The sequence below is a fragment of the Bombus vancouverensis genome, unplaced genomic scaffold, assembly GCF_051014615.1.
Source record: "Bombus vancouverensis nearcticus unplaced genomic scaffold, iyBomVanc1_principal scaffold0064, whole genome shotgun sequence".
NCBI lineage: Eukaryota > Metazoa > Arthropoda > Insecta > Hymenoptera > Apidae > Bombus > Bombus vancouverensis.
The window spans coordinates 269,772-287,691 of record NW_027468955.1 but is presented as its reverse complement, the minus strand read 5'-3'; the positions used below and the strand labels follow the sequence as shown (position 1 = coordinate 287,691).

The window sequence follows — 17,920 nt, the reverse complement described above, 5'->3', positions numbered from 1 at the left end:
TAACCTCCAGTACAGGAAGTACCGGGCAGTAAAACATTCCAACGGGCCCCTCAGACAATGAATACCCAAAGTTGAGGCACTTGCGCGACACGAGTACCGCTAGCCCGAGGACCCGCCATAAAACCTAGGTCACTTCCGGCAATTAAGAGTTTCCTAATGGACAGGCAGGTTGGTCCCAAAAGCGACCGATGGAGACACGAGGGTCGGGCATCCTCGGGACGGGCACTGGGGCATTCTTGCTAGAGATCTGAGCGAGGAAGCACGGAGCGTCTTACGATCAGGAGCAGTGCACGTTTGAGTTCTACTAAGCATATCTATCACCCCGTCGGCCGCGTATTCGTAACCGAACCGGAGACCATCGTCACCAGTACCGCGAGCATCTAATCCCCGGGTTGATCGCCGGTTCTGTACTCTCGATATTTGTGTTAATAAACGGTGTTTGCGTGATATCGCAACGATGGCTGCCCCTCAGGGCAACTCGCCGAACGCCCCCAACCTGATCCTCAATGCAACCCCGACATATATATGTCGGAGACAGGTTGGCACTTTGGGGCGTTCTATGAACCTTTACTTACTTTACCATCGCGGATGTGGTTAGTGTTTATCAGTGCGAATTTGGGCACTACAAGAGGCTATGAGTAACGGCAATAGGATGTCCGAGATGATGATGACAACGAATCCAAGTTCGATAACGAATCCACGGTCCACGGGATGACCAGTATCAGCGTGACTTACTCGGCAATTCGCTCAACGACTCACTAACTAAAAAACTCCCTGAATCCAGATGAACCTACCCTTATATACTCCTGTCCCCGCTTCAGGGGTCAATCCTTGTTTTTAAGGAGAGTCATAAAATCATTCCGTACCTCTGTCAGGTACGCGGCCCTCCCGTGACCGTGGCTACGTCTGGTGACCCGTTATGTCACCTTAAACCTGAACCAATCGTCGTAACGCCAGGTTGGAACATTAAAAGTTGTTTTCCTTATTTTTATGGCTTAAACATTAAAATCTTGACCATGGTGATGGAAGGTTTTTCCCAGCATTCCCGACGGAAAGTCCCGCTGTCCTTCCCTCTCCGACATATATATGTCGGAGATGAAATGAAAACCGGAGCCTTCCCTGTGCGATTTTGAGGAGGCCTTTTAATGCTTTAGCCCAGATTTTATCATAACTGTAATTAAGTAATTGTCATCTGTAATTGTTTGACATTTGTGAAAAGCGAAAGTGGGTTCGAGGTGACAACTGGTCGCTGAACGTAGCCACGGTCACGGGATAAACGTTTTGCCTGACGAAGGTGTGGATCGGTTGTATTGTTCTCCCTAGAAATCACATAGAATTGTACTTTAGAGATGTCGATATAATGGGACACACGTTGTATGAGGAATCAATCTCCAGACAGAAACTGCCTAGCAACGGCGTTTGGATCTTTCTCGATGTTTCCAAGGAGTATATAACAAACTTCTGACAGATATTGCCTAGCAACAACGATTGGAACCTTCTCGATGTTTCCAGCGAGAATATAACAAACAAATGCAGTCGTATTACGAAAAAGATTTTAATCAGAGAGGCATTCGTGTGATCGCCTTGGAAAGTGATACATCGAGTAATTTTTTTCCGAGTGATTCAGCAAACGTATTTTTTTGTGTTATAAAAATTGTTTAAAATTTTCCCGTTGACCGTAGATTCGTTTGAACCCCGGATCATTGTTTATAGCGTAAATTAAATTCAATATTTGTAAATTTATCAATCGTTAATTTTCATTATTCGTTAAATTAGTAAATCGTAAGATATATTATTCGTTTCTTTTATTGTTCGATAAAACTTATTATTCTTTAATCTAATTAATAATTTAATTTATCATTTGTTAATCAATCATATCATTTATAAAAATTCATTATTCATAATATTTGTAAAACCTTGTTTATTCGTGTAAATATATTCTCTGTTTTGTAAAACAATGGCTAATTCAAACGAAGAATCGTTGCGCGCCTTAAATCCTAATGTTACCCGACATCAGAAGTGGGATCAAGCCCAAGTGTCACTTTGGAACAACTCATGAAAATCATGAACCAGATGACTCAGCCTAGGGAGCAAAAGTCGAGTATGGAACCTAAGGATGTAATGTTGTCACGTTTTGATCCTGAAGGCACGGGCGCTGATCCATTCGCGTGGTGCTCATACACAGATGTGATTTTGAAAGACTATCCGATGCAAGATAGTGTGTTACTTTCTGCTTTAAATCGTGCCCTAAAGGGATCTGCTGCACATTGGCTTTCACAAATAGTGCGTGGTGGAAAACTTTCCTGGCCAACGTTTAAGGAACAATTCCTTTCGCGTTTTGGTGGCAGAGAGACAGCCGCCACGGCATTAATAAGGATGTCCAGAGAACGACGGACGGAGACCGAAACTCTAGGAGCTTACGGTAGTCGCCTCCGTTCCATGTTGCAGATGAAGATGCAAGATCTAACGATGCCCGAACTACTCAATGCCTTAACTCTTTATATGCTAAACTCACAGGATCAACGCTTTCATCGATTAACGCTCGCAAATAATATCAAGACGGAGGAACAATTTTATGATGAAATGAGAGCTTATCCTTATCCTTACAACGATCTGCCGGCAACTTTGTTAGGAAATACATCGGAGGAACCTGAAGTTAAACGACGCAAGTTATCGCATTACCGGGTGAAGTGTCATTATTGTGGTACTCTTGGACACAAAATAACGGAGTGTCGCAAGAGGATGCGTAGTGAACAGCGGAAGGATACAAAGGATACAAAGGATACACAACACCAGGAAAGAAACCGTCCAGCTTCATCGTCCAAGGTGGTTTACTTCAAGTGTCGTGCGGAGGGTCATATCGCACCTGATTGTCCACAACTGCAGAACAGAAAATCCGGCTTCAAGAATGAACGTCGAGTCGACTCCTGTGTGGTAGAGCCTCCAGCTGGTAAATTAAGTCATCTGGGTGAGTCGTACCCATTTTATTTCGATTCCGGAGCCGAATGCTCATTAATCAAAGAATCCGTAGCTTCGAAATTTTCTGGCAAACGAACGACTGATGTAGTAATAATGCGAGGCATAGGGAATACTTGTGTTAACAGTACATCTCAGATTTTATCCACTGTATGTATTAACGGTTTTACATTGGAGATAACTTTTCATGCCCTTTCTGATAATTACTTAAAATACGATATCATGATTGGTCGTGAAATTTTGAGCCAAGGTTTTGACGTGAATGTTACACGAAACAGTGTCGATATTTGTAAGACAAAAATAGTTAACGCTTGTAGCAGAGTCGCGGAAGATGTGATCAACATTAATGAGGTCGACACTGATGTAGTTGGTAACGATAAAGATCGATTGATTTCTGTTCTCGAGAAATACAAAGAGTCATTTATTACGGGTTTTCCGCGGAATCGTGTAAATACGGGTCAATTAGAAATTCGTTTAATTGATCCCAACGTTACCGTGCAACGAAGTCCTTATAGACTCAGTGAGGAGGAGCGGGGAATAGTTCGAGAGAGGATAGGTGAACTGATCCGAGCAAAAATCATAAGACCGAGTAATTCACCATTCGCAAGCCCTTTATTACTTGTTAAAAAAAAGAACGGTTCAGATAGATTATGTGTAGATTACCGAGCATTAAATAAAAACACCGTCGCGGATCGGTACCCTCTTCCTCTCATAGCTGATCAGATCGCGAGACTGAGAGGGGCGAAATACTTTATAAGCCTGGATATGGCCAGCGGGTTTCATCAAATTCCTATTCACCCGAATTCGACTGAATATACCGCGTTCGTTACTCCTGATGGTCAATATGAATACATGACGATGCCGTTTGGATTGAAGAATGCACCGTCTGTTTTTCAGAGGGCCATTTTCAATGCCTTAGGTGATCTTGCTTATTCATATGTTGTCGTTTATTTGGATGATGTTTTAATTATTGCCGATACGATAGATCAGGCGTTAGAAAGATTAAACACCGTCCTAGATACCCTCGTAAACGCCGGATTCTCTTTCAACTTTTCTAAATGTTCTTTCTTGAAGACGTCAGTACTTTATCTGGGTTATGTGATTCATAACGGAGAAGTCCGACCAAACCCAGGTAAAGTACAAGCCTTGAGCTCTTTGCCCGCACCAACGACTGTTACACAGCTCCGGCAATTCATTGGTTTAGCTTCTTACTTTCGAAAATTTGTTTCTAAATTCTCACAGGTAATGAAATCTTTGTATGCTCTCACTTCCGGTAGCAAGAACATAAATTGGACGGATAAACATGAAAAAATTAGGCAAAAAGTAATTTCTATTCTGACCAATGAGCCGGTGCTAATGATTTTTGACCCCAAATATCCAATAGAACTACATACGGATGCTAGTTCCGAAGGATTTGGGGCTATCCTAATGCATAGGGTCGAAGGTAAAAATAGAGTAGTTGAGTATTATAGCAAGCGGACTAGCCCTGCGGAATCTAGATATCATTCTTATGAGTTAGAAACGCTGGCAGTGGTAAACGCCATCAAGCATTTTCGTCACTATCTGCACGGTCGGGAATTTCTTGTTGTCACTGATTGTAATTCTCTGAAGGCATCCAGTGACAAGGTACATTTAAATGACAGGGTTTACAGATGGTGGGCTTACCTGCAGACTTTTACCTTTGACATTATGTATCGGGAAGGCAGACGAATGGCTCATGTAGATTTCTTTTCGAGAAATCCCGTAGATCTGGATCATCGTACGATCAACAAAATTGTAGAGAAAGAAATCAATCTATCTGAAATCTCCGATGATCGGTTGTTAGCAGAACAACGTCGCGACCCACAAATCTCTGAGATCGTCCGTAAGTTGCAAAATGAAGAGCTCGCGGAAGATATTGCGAATACGTATGAATTACGGTCTGGTACACTCCATCGGAAAATACAGAGAGAAGGTAGAACTCTTTGCTTGCCCATTGTCCCAAGGGGTTTCAGGTGGTCCGTCATTAATCATGTGCATCAGTCCATTATGCACTTAGGTTGGGATAAAACGCTTGAGAAACTATACGAGTATTACTGGTTTGAAGGAATGGCGAAATATGTTCGCAAATTCGTTGAGAACTGCCATGCTTGTCGAGTTTCGAAGGCTAGTTCAGGTAAAGTACAAGCTGAACTACATTCCATACCTAAGACCAGCATACCCTGGCATACGGTACACATGGATATAACGGGTAAATTAAGTGGTAAGAGTGACTCGAAGGAGTATATCATTGTTTTGTTGATGTTTTCACAAAATTTGTATACCTGTATCATACTCGTAAATTAGATTCCTTTAATACCATTATAGCACTTAAGTCCGCTATATTTTTATTCGGCAATCCCTGCCGGGTAATAGCGGACCAAGGAAGGTGTTTTACGGGTAAAGATTTCCAAAATTTCTGCCAGAATAGACATATTAGACTTCACTTAATAGCAACTGGTGCGAGTAGGGCCAATGGACAGGTAGAGCGTGTTATGAGTACGCTGAAAAATATGTTAACGACGGTGGAAACGACCGGGCGATCTTGGCAAGACGCGATTGGGGAGATACAACTGGCCTTGAATTGCACTACCAATCGTGTAACCAAATCAAGTCCTCTGGAATTATTAATTGGGAAGGCAGCTAGGCCCTACGGTTTATTGTTGCCTAATAATATTGAGGAAAAGGAAGTAGACATCTTCAATGTAAGGCAACAAGCGATACGGAACATAGAGACTTGCGCCAGTTATGATAAAGACAGGTTTGACAAAACGAAAGCGAAGATAGTTAGGTTTAATCTCGGTGACTTTGTGTTACGTAAGAACGAGGAGAGAAACCAAACAAAGCTAGATCCGAAATTCAAGGGTCCATTCGTGATAACGGAAGTTTTAGAGGGGGATAGATATATTTTAAAAACTCTAGATGGCAAACGGTCATATAAGGATAGACACGACAAGTTGAGGAAGATGCCAGATGGTTGTATTCCTGCTGAGTTGGATGTCTGCGGTGATGACAGCGACGGTGATAATAACGATGCGAGCACATTGATCTCTGGGAATCATTAACGCCGCATTGTGGTCATAGTAATATACCCAGTGTAGTGTATGCGCCTTTTTATAATACTCCCAGTGTAGTGTATGCGCCTTTTATAATTCTCCCAGTGTAGTGTGTGCGCCTTTTATAATTCTCCCAGTGTAGTGTATGCGCCTTTTATAATACTCCCAGTGTAGTGCTTGTATTTTTATAATATCCTCACTGGTGCCCTGCGCTTTCTATAATATCCTCACTGGTGCCCTGCGCTTATTATAATATCCTCACTGGTGCCCTGCGCTTATTATAATATCCTCACTGGTGCCCTGTGCTTTCTATAATATCCTCACTGGTGTCTTGTGCTTTTTGTTATGCATCCAACGTGGTTATGCGATTCAACAAACTGAGATCTTTGTGTGGAGTCGAAAATGATCTGTCGTGTCATTGCGGTCTGACTGGTGATTTACGGAGTGCAACTGGCACTTTGAATACAAACTATAACACTAGTTTGAGTTCTTTTTCATTTCCTTGCTTGTCAAATTTTTGAACAGAGCTTTGTTGCTGAATTGGACCCTTGACTTATTTGGAACATCTAATCGAATGGTAAATAATATCAGTTACACCGAGTCTAATGTTAAAACTCTGTATTTTAGCTGCACACGAGGACGTGTGATAGTCAGTATGGCCGTGTCGGAGATGAAATGAAAACCGGAGCCTTCCCTGTGCGATTTTGAGGAGGCCTTTTAATGCTTTAGCCCAGATTTTATCATAACTGTAATTAAGTAATTGTCATCTGTAATTGTTTGACATTTGTGAAAAGCGAAAGTGGGTTCGAGGTGACAACTGGTCGCTGAACGTAGCCACGGTCACGGGATAAACGTTTTGCCTGACGAAGGTGTGGATCGGTTGTATTGTTCTCCCTAGAAATCACATAGAATTGTACTTTAGAGATGTCGATATAATGGGACACACGTTGTATGAGGAATCAATCTCCAGACAGAAACTGCCTAGCAACGGCGTTTGGATCTTTCTCGATGTTTCCAAGGAGTATATAACAAACTTCTGACAGATATTGCCTAGCAACAACGATTGGAACCTTCTCGATGTTTCCAGCGAGAATATAACAAACAAATGCAGTCGTATTACGAAAAAGATTTTAATCAGAGAGGCATTCGTGTGATCGCCTTGGAAAGTGATACATCGAGTAATTTTTTTCCGAGTGATTCAGCAAACGTATTTTTTTGTGTTATAAAAATTGTTTAAAATTTTCCCGTTGACCGTGGATTCGTTTGAACCCCGGATCATTGTTTATAGCGTAAATTAAATTCAATATTTGTAAATTTATCAATCGTTAATTTTCATTATTCGTTAAATTAGTAAATCGTAAGATATATTATTCGTTTCTTTTATTGTTCGATAAAACTTATTATTCTTTAATCTAATTAATAATTTAATTTATCATTTGTTAATCAATCATATCATTTATAAAAATTCATTATTCATAATATTTGTAAAACCTTGTTTATTCGTGTAAATATATTCTCTGTTTTGTAAAACAATGGCTAATTCAAATGAAGAATCGTTACGCGCCTTAAATCCTAATGTTAACCCGACATATATATATGTCGGAGATAAGAGGACACCGGTGCCTTCCCTCTGAAACCTCGGGAAAATCCATAAAAACATTGTAATTAAAATCTACAGTTGTAACTAAACGATTTGCCGTCATTCTAACCAATTGTATTTGTTTGAGACTTGTGACAATGAGCTTGGGCTCAAGGCGACAATTAGTCGCCGAACGTAGCCGCTGTCAACGGGACGAACTCTCCATCTAACAAAGGCATTAAGTAATCCTATAGCTATCCTTAAAAGAAAGATTTGTAGCGGCACATGGCAGTAAACATTCCAACGGTTTCTGTCCCGTAGCTCGCCACACGCAGATCCTATTCTCCGGGCAGGATGTTTACCAGATGTCGACGCGTCTCCACAGTACGTGATCGGCTAGCCCGAGGACCGTCATAAACACTAATATCTAGTTACCTAAAATCCTTCAACAGATACACAGTCTTTGTCCCAGTTACGGGAAGACAGGAGAGACCTATTTTTCCACGAACGACGTCTCCCACTAGCAACCCTCCCTCAAGGGCGGCTAGCATCCTTTTCTAACTACCGATATGGAGATTGGCCAATTAGCAGCAACGTCAATTTCCCTTACTTTCCGAACGTAGGATGTCCCCGACGAATCCGATGATCTCGTGTCCTTAGACACACCCCGTCATGGTTTTCCTCTGGGGTATCACCGGGACGGAAAGTCATTCTCTCTTGCGACCTCACCGACAAAAAGAGATTAACGCCTTACGGTCAGTGAATATCAACACAGAATCCGACTTAGATTTTTGCGAGTGCGTACGACTACCGTCCCGTTGTCCGCGGACTCGTTATCGAACCTAAGACCATTGTCACTAGCGTCGCGAGTATGTGGTCATTGTGAGTTTGTGTCAACTCTGTAACAATTTCGTGTGTGTCAATAAAAATAACTTCAGTGTAAAAGAAAACATGGATAGCTTCAGTGAGGAATCCTTACCTGTCCCAAGCCCCCGCCACGAGGACGACTCGGGCCCAGACTCGGAACTTGACTCGACATATATATATGTCGGAGATGAAAGAACACCGGAGTCTGTAATTGAACAATTGTAGTTATTCAATCCGATTGTAATTGTTCGAGAGTTGTGATAATGAGCTTGGGCTCGAGGCGACAGTCAGTCGCCGAACGTAGCCGCGGTCACGGGATGAACGCTTTGTCTAACAAAGGTATGGAGTAATTCTATAGCTCTCCTTAAAAGAAATATTCGTGGCGACACGCGACAGTAAACATTCCAACGGTTTCTGTCCTGTGGCTCGCCACACGCAGACCCTATTCTTCGAGTAAGATGATTGCCAGATGTCGATGCGTCTCCGCAGTACATGTTCGGCTAGCTCGAGGGCCCGTTATAAATCTTAAGGTTTAGTTAACTAAAGTCCTTCAAACAGACAAACAGTCTTTGTCCCAACTACGGGAAGATAGGGGAGACATATTTTTCAACGAGCGGCGTCTTCCACTAGCAACTTTCCCTCGAGGGCGGCTAGCATCTTTTTCTAACCACCGATATGGAGATTGACCAATTAGCAACGCCAATTTCCCTTACTTTCTGAACGAAGGCTTTTCTCGACGAATCCGATGATCTCGTGTCCTTAGACACACCCCATTATAGTTTTCCTCTGTGGCATGATCGGGACGGGAAAGACATTCTTTCTCGCGATCTCATTGATGAAAGGAGTAACTCTTTACGACCAGTGAATATTACGCGTCCGACTTAGATTTTGTGAGTACGTTCATCTATCATCCCGTCGACCGCGGATTCGTTATTGAACCTAGGATCATTGTCATTAGTTTCTCGAGCACCTAACTACCGCGGTTACTTGTCCGGTTCTATAATAATCGTATTTGCACTAGTCAATGTCTTCTCCATTGCATAACGACAACGTGTAACCCAAACGAAGATTCGTTTCACGCCCCTAACCCTAATTCTAATGTAAACCCGACATTTATAATGTAAAAAATGTATATGTAATACAAAGAGAATGTAGAATATAGGTACTAATGTTTAATCTGATTTTCTGTAATTTTGACAGTTTTGTAATCTTTTATTTTTATATTTTTATATTTTCTATATCTTTGTGCTCTTGTATTTTTTATATAATTCTATATTCAAGTAACAGTATAAAAAGGATACGAAAAGTATGGAATGGCAATGCATGTAACGGTACGTGAATGTTACGCGTGCGCAAGATAACCAGGAGAGGTTGTATAGGAATCAAGAGGTCGTTGGACAAAGAGAACGTTTTTTAGCATTACGTTATGTTTAAGACATTCATATATTCTGCAGATATTAGTTCCTATCAGTATATCCACGTCGTTATTAACAAGATGTTTATGTATTTCCATTATCTTTGTTCTAAAATTCACTGTTATTTTGGGAATTTGTTAAAAAATCTCTTAATCCTTTTAGGAGATGTATCACTCTAAACTGAGATCTAAACTCAGATCACAGGTTTTTTTTTATTTTATAGATTAGATTCACAATTTGTCCAGTTTGGACATTTGGTAGAATTTTTTAGCTGTTAGATTATTATGTGGGTAGCTACCCCCAGTGGGATACCATCTTCGTGTTTGTTTGGTTGTGTCCTTTGTGAGGTCTGCTGGGTATTTCCCTTTCAGCCTTCTATCCATGTTTGAGGTGTTGATCGTTTCCGCAGCTAGCCAGTTTGGCTGTGTTCCTATTCTTTCTTTGTATTTTTCTGCGTGTCTGCTAATTTTCTCTTTGACCATTGGTATTCCCAGGTCCTTCCGTATGCCTTCGTTTCTAACGTACCATGGGGCGTTTACTATTGTTCTAAGAATTTTAGCTTGTACTGTCTCTATTTTGTTTATATGGCTCATTGCCGCTGCCCCCCATAGTGGTATTCCGTACGTCCAGATTGGTTTTATGATCGTTTTGTATATTTTTAATTTATTTTCTATGCTTAATTTGGATTTTCGACTTGTTAGCCAATGCATTTGTCTCCTTGTTGTCTGTATTTTGTCTATTATTGATTTAGTATGCTGTTTCCATGTGAGTTGTGTTTCTAGGTGGTCTAGTCCTAGGTATTTGACTTGCCTTGTTTGCGGTATGTGCGTGCCGTTCAGTAGGATGTTTGATGGTGTCTGTTTTCGCAGTGTGAGTGTAATATGGTTGCATTTATCGGGGTTTGCTTTTATTTGTTTATCTTGCAGCCACTTTTCTATTTTTGTGATATGTTCTTGTAGTAATTTGACTGCTATTTCTGGGTTAGTGTGCCTGACTAGTACAACTGTGTCGTCCGTGAGTGTCAGTATTTTGCTATTGGTAGTTGTTGGTATGTTTTGTGTATAGTATTGATACTAAGACGCTTCCTCGCGGAACCCCTGCCTTGATGTCTTTAACTTCAGAGTATGTGTCCTTGATTTTTATTACGAAGGTTCTGCTGCTTAAGTAAGATTTTATTAATTGGTATATTTGCTCTGGAAATTGTTTCCTGATTGTTTGTAGTAGGCTTTCGTGGTTTATTTTGTCAAATGCTTTATCTATGTCCATAGAGAGGGCTGTACAGTATTGTTTGTTTTCTAATGCTAGTATTATTTCTTTAATGAGCCTGTGCATGTGCTCTATAGTGGAGTGTATGTTTCTGAATCGAAATTGGTGATCTGGTATTAATTTTTCCTTCTATATTATTGGTTTTATGCGGTTGCATATTATTTCCTCTAGTATTTTGGAAAACACAGGAAGTAGTGATATTGGTCTGTAAGATGCAGTTTGGTGTGGTTCTTTGCCTGGTTTAGGTAACATTATGTCCTGTGCTAGTTTCCACAGTTTAGGAAAGTATTGGATTCTTAGTATTGCATTGAATATTATTGTCATTAGTGTTATCGCTTTTGGCGGAAGGTTTTCCAAGATTTTACCATTGATTAGGTCGATTCGTGGTGTTTTATTGTTTTTTGTTTTCTCGATTATGTTTCTAATTTCTTGTGCTGTTGTTTTAGGTATGGTATAGTGGTTGTCAGTTGAGGTACTAGTGGTAAACGCATCCTCGTCCGTATGACATTTGGGGTTGCTGTTGTTGATATTATGTGGTATAAATATGTTTCAAAGGTGGTTGGAAAATTCTTCAGCTTGCTCTTCGTTGCTTCTTGCCCATGTGTTGTCTGCCGTCCTGATTGCTGTGACTAGTTTTATTGGTTTCTTTTTTTTTCGTGGCTTTCCATAGGGAGTAGTTGGAGTTCTCGTGAGCAGAGAGTGACTCTATGAATTTTGTGAATTCGTTATTGTTGTGCACTTTTATTTTGTTTTTTATTTCCTTTGCAAGTTTGTTTAGGTGTTTTTTGTTTTCTCGTGTTCTATGTTTTTGCCATTTTGCTTTCGCTTTTCTTTTTTCTCTAATTTTTTCAAGTATGTCTGATGGAATTATTTTTGTTTGTCTGTTGGTTGGTTCAGGTATAGTGGTTGTCCATGATGCTTCTTGGATAGTTTCTGTCAATGGTGTTACTGCCTGTTCGACGTGTTCGGGTGTTTCCAATGGGATGCTGCAACTGGTTTTGCTCTCGATTATTTCTTTAAAAATTTGCCATTTGGTTGTTCTGTTGCATAGTGTCCCTGGATTGCTATAAAGTATTAATTTGTTTCTGTAAGCAATTGGGCTGTATGCAATGAGGCTGGGTGTTATTTTTAGTTTATTTGCGTTTAGTCCCTTTGTAACTGCAAAATCGAGTAGGCCAGGTATTTTGCTCAGGTCTGTCGGCCAGTATGTCTTCCTATGGATAATATATTGAGGTTGTTGTTAATGTATTTTTCCAGGGTTCTACCTCGAGGTGTGGTAATTCTTGATCCCCATAGCGTGTGGTTTGCATTGTAGTCTCCCGTTGCGATATACTTGTCACCTAAGTGTTGAAAGTACTCTTCCCACGTTTGTGATGTCATTTTGTGTCGCGGTGGTACATATACTGCTGACAACTGTAAATGGTTGCTGCTAGTTTGTACAGTAACGGTGGTTGCTTGTATATATTCCTTACTAGCTTGGCTGTGTTAGTGGTGTTTAATGTCGTTTCTTATTATTACTGCGGTCCCTCCGTGTGATTTTCCTGAGGGATGCTTGGTATCATATATTGTGTAATACGGTATTTTTATGTAACTTTTTATAGTGAAGTGTGTTTCCGATACGAGTAGTATGTCGATATTATTATTATACAGGAATGTTTTAGTTTCTAGGGCCCTTTGTTGTAGTCCGTTAGAGTTCCATGCTGCTATTTCAAGCATGTCCATTTTTATTTTTTACTTAGCAAGTTTGTGAGTAGTTGTAACATGACTGTTGTTTGTTGTACTTGTTGCCTTAGTATTGTGTTTTTCTCACTTACCATTTTTCTTAATATCTCTGTACCTTTAATGGATTGTTTGAGCATTTCTTTGATTTCTGTATCGTCTTCGGTGTTGTTGCTTTGATTCTGTTTGTTTGTGGGCGTTGTTTGTCTAATGTTTTGGGTTACTTGCGCGTAGCTGCGGTTTCCTTGGGGATCGGTGTTTCCGTTTATAGCTTTTGGTTCATTTTGTGCTTTCAATGTTGCTTAATTATCCGTTATACTTTGTTGTGGTTGGTAGTTATTGATTGATCTATTGCCAAGTGGTGGAAACTGTTTACGTTGTGATTGTTTTCTGATTTCGCATCCTTTATAGCTGGCTGGGTGGTTTCCATTACAGTTGTAACATTTTACTTCATTTATTTTCCCTACGTATGGACAGTGTGTTGTTAAATGCTTCGTATCGTATCTTGTCATATTGTTTATTGCTCTTGTTTGGTGACCAATTTTTGCTAATTCGTCACTTAATTTTTTTTGTGTTAGTTTTTGAATGTAGTCCTCTTATAACTATTTCGTAGCTCCTTTCCGTTTTGAGCTGGTATGTGTGGTACACAGCGTTTTTTCTTCTAATTCCTTTATCACTTTCCTATAATTTTCTGGGGTGTTTATTTGAATTTTTACTTGTTCTAATTTTGTTTGTTTTATTGTGTAGTTTTCCTTCCCAACTATATCGTTTAGTCGATCAATAAGCGGGTCTATTATCTGGGCGTCGACAAATATTGGTGGTGGTTTTGTAGTTTGCGTTGATTTAGTTGTGTTTTTGGTTGTTGGGTCGTCTATTTCTTCCGTAAGTGAGCTGAAGGAGTTTCTTAATGGTAATTCTTGCAGCCATCGCTGCTTTTCTGTATCTGAATTTCCTGTTATTTTTCGTTTCTTGTTATAACTTGCCACCTTCCAGCTTTCATCCTGTTGGGTTAATTCGTTATTGGTAATATTCTCTTCATTGTTTGGTATTGTTTCCATATCAACTTCGTTTGTAGCTGAGCATTCCTGTTCTTCGTTTATTGGTTGGCTTGGTTTTGATATGTTTGTTGTTTTATTTATGTAGTATTGTTCGTCTTTGTTAATTATTTTTATCGGTGGGATGTGCTTTTTCATTTTAGTTTTGCTTGTAGTCTTCTTAGTAGAAGACCACGAGTTTCCACCATTTAGCTATGGGCGTTGCCGTTCGTAACTTTCTCTTCCCCACTTGCCGCACTTTTTCTGAAGCACTGTTTTACACGTCCGTTTAGCTCGGTTGCTCTGGCAGAACTCGATTTACAACATTGAGAACATTTATATCGAAAATTCTTTCTCGCATGAAGCTTCTGTATTAATACAAAAGGCACGAATTAAGATATATGATTGTTCACAAGTATTAGAGCACTTTCTGATCTTATAGATTTTATAGAAAATGTGATACATGATTGACCAAGATTATTAAGAAAATGAAGTTTACATCCGTATGAGATTAACGATCCGAAACACACACTTTGTGCAAATTCGTGACAGTTGGAGGAAAAGTAATGAATTAACGATTATGTGACAGCAATTAAAATCCGTCGATCTAAGGTCTTTATTAAATTAAATAGTTCAAAATCGTTTACATATTAGGTGATCCCATAAGTTTTTGTGTATATATTTCATGTGTCGATTTCTAAACATACGGCGATAAGGGACCAATGCACTTGAGCTTAGCTGATCGAGAACAGGCTAGAGTAGATCTTCGTGGGCATAAGATCGTAATATAGTGAACACAGTGACTTCTAACAGTAAAAAATCACGAGTGAAATGCGTATCCATTTTCGACATCTCATGTTATATGAATTTCGGAAAGAAAGTTCGGTAACAATTGCCAGGAAAAACATATGTGCTGTTTACGGAGAAAATGCGCTTTCATCTCGCACCTGTAGGAAGTGGTTTCAACGTTTTAGAGCTGGGAATTTCTGTTTAGAAGAGGAGGTACGCTCCGGGCGTCCTCCTCAGACAGACGGAGATAAAATTCGGGATCTTGTTGAAAAATCACCAAGTTTGACAGTTCAAGAGATGTCAAATGTCCTGAAAATACCTAAGACAACGATTCATAGGTGTTTAAAAAAAATGGGGATGGTGTCAAAGTTGAACGTTTGGGTCCCCCATGAACTTACGGAACGGAACCGTCTTGAACGAACGACAGCGTGCATGTCATTAATTGCGCGTAATAAACGTGAACCATTCCTTAAACGCCTGGTAACTGGTGATGAAAAGTGGATACTTTGCGAAAACCCTGAACGGAAACGTAGCTGATCCCAACGAAATCAGCCACCTGAACGCTGTGCAAAACCAGGGTTACATCCAGGGTATGGTGGGATTATAAAGGAATACTCTATTTTGAACTTTTATCTAGTGGTGATACCATTAATTCAGACAAATATTGCGCTCAGTTAGAAAAATTAAGGGAAGCACTAGCTGAAAAACGGCCAGGTTTAGTGAATAGGAACAACGTTATCTTCCATCACGACAATGCTAAACCGCATGTCGCGAAAAGCGTTACAAAAAAATTGTCTGAATTTAATTGGAAAATTTTACCACATCCCCCATATTCCCCAGACATTGCCTCATCTGATTACCACCTGTTCAGAGCATTACAACACTTTTTAGTAGCTAAAAAATTTGAAAATATTGACACTCTCAAAAATAGCATAGAAAATTATTTTAAAGAAAAACAAGAGAACTTTTATCGAGACGGAACCTACCAGAAAAATGGGAAGAAGTTGTACAACGAGAGGGGGATTACATTTTTTCATGAAACTGAAAGGTATGTAAACGATCTTAACATATATAACCTCTCGAAAAACGGCACGAACTTATGGGATGACCTAATAATTAAACAACTATAAATATATCAAAAGATTATAATAAAAGAATGTAATAGAATATCTAATGTCCGTACTTGTAAATACAACGAAAAACGTAACGTGTAGATTGCAGATGTTTATGAATGTAAAATTTGCGAAAAGCATATGAAAGTTATACACATAAAATATACAAATATTGATATATGCACGAAAACTATGCGTATATGCACAAAGATATGTACAATTTATGAGTAATATGTCTAATATTGATTTATTAACGTTATGTGAATTGATACAAAAGGATATTTAACAATTTCGTTTTAAATAAAAATCTATTTATGACGACGCGCCAAAATTCGCATTACGATAAATTACGATAAATTATAAATTGCTTTTCCGTATCTGCAGCACTCGAATTGTACAAGTAATGTGTGCGTTTGAGGGCCCGACCTTTTGGTCGACCGCGCCATACCTGCAGTAAAAACGCATACTGGCTTCGCATTTAGATGTTCGCGTTCGACTTGGGAATGGCGCGCATAGATGGTCGGCGCGCGACTTGCCCTCTCCTTGCGGATCATTGGACAAGTTAAACCTACCCTTTCGGGCGGCAGCTCGCTTAGCTGGCGCCACGCGATACCTGCCACCATATAGCTCGGTCCCAGCAGGTTGGCTCTCCAGCCGATTATTCCTGCTCGGCAACCATTTTGTATGCTTACCGCTTGCACCGACGGTCACAGGTTTCCTCTCCAGCTCGCACGCTTCGTGCTTTTTTCTGCGCCCCGGTTCTTCGTTACTGTTGTTTTCTTGGTTCTATCTTGTTTATTGTTCTATCTTCGATCCAGTGTTCTGTTTGTTGTATCCGTTTATTACTTCGTTGCGATTCTTTATTTGGTTGTTGTTGTTGTCTCTATAAACTTGAAATATAAATGCAATTTCCTTTTAAATACAGTAACGAGGTTTATTCAATTTCGATAACATTGTATTAGTAAGATATCGAAGCTAGCAACTTTTCGTTGAAGTTTATTTTATATTTCTTAAATTATTCGGGTAAAGATAACTCCACACTGACGGCCTATTGTCCACAGACAGATGTCGTAGTAATCGGCGGACAATGTCTGTCAGTGAAACTTAAGGCGCGCACGGGCAGACTACAGGCGTCTGTAGACATTGCCTGCCGACAACACATGCCAAAACATGTATATAAACTGCCTGCAAGCAACGTCGCTTGTCCACTAGAAGTTTGCCGAGTATCACTGCGTATCGATGAGTCGAAGATGCCTTGGAGATGCAACACACGGATCGTTTAAATCTACCTGTAATCCAATCAAGCTAGCCTAAAAAAAAGACAAATTCAACATTAAATTGTATCGGACATTTTGCTACAACGCTCAACTGATAGAAATCATGCTCAGGAACAAATATATGTCTTTGCTAACTTTCTAAATATATGTAGACGACGTTTTAAATTGCTAGTAGTTGAAACAAACAATATGATATATTTTTGAGTGATCTATAAGGATTTACAGGCCCACTGGGAAATCTTATTAGTGTTCTCTTGCACTATGTATTAAAGCGCATCAACACCGATAGAAGCACTGTACACGCGATATCGTCGCGTCGTGTCTCCTGAAAATCGCCGATAAGTCGCTCGAAACTTTACTGGAAACATTTCTTCATGTTCTACTGACAATCACATAGCATGTGTCATTGCTGGAATTTGATAAATTTGGTTGAGAACACGAAAGAATTTTCCGTTTACAGTAAAGCAAGGGACTATCGAGTTGGAACAATTCGTTCCATTTAGTTCCATTCATTCCATTTAGCGTTCTATGCTAAAATAGCGGTGGAAATTATACTACATGTAAAAGTGAGTCATAAAAACAAATACAATTTTCTTATTTTCTATCTTTTTTACTTTTATCGCAAGTTTGATTTCTATACATATAACTGTTTTCAATTTAAGGAGGAACTTATTTTCTTAAGGGCTTTTCATACAAATTTGAAAAATAACTGTTGTTTTTGATCCCTTATCTCTATCTTTATCCTTCTATTTTTGTGAGACTGTATCGGTTATTTATTCTTAATTTTTACAATCCGAAGTCTAATTTATGTG

The 17,920-nt window shown here is 39.7% G+C and overlaps 1 protein-coding gene across 2 annotated transcripts in view; it reads right to left on the bottom strand.

Annotated features, from left to right (window-relative positions):
• Positions 1 to 17,920, bottom strand: part of LOC143304926 (uncharacterized) — a 132,518-nt gene that overhangs the window by 74,094 nt on the left and 40,504 nt on the right. The gene's annotated exons all lie outside the window — the stretch shown is intronic.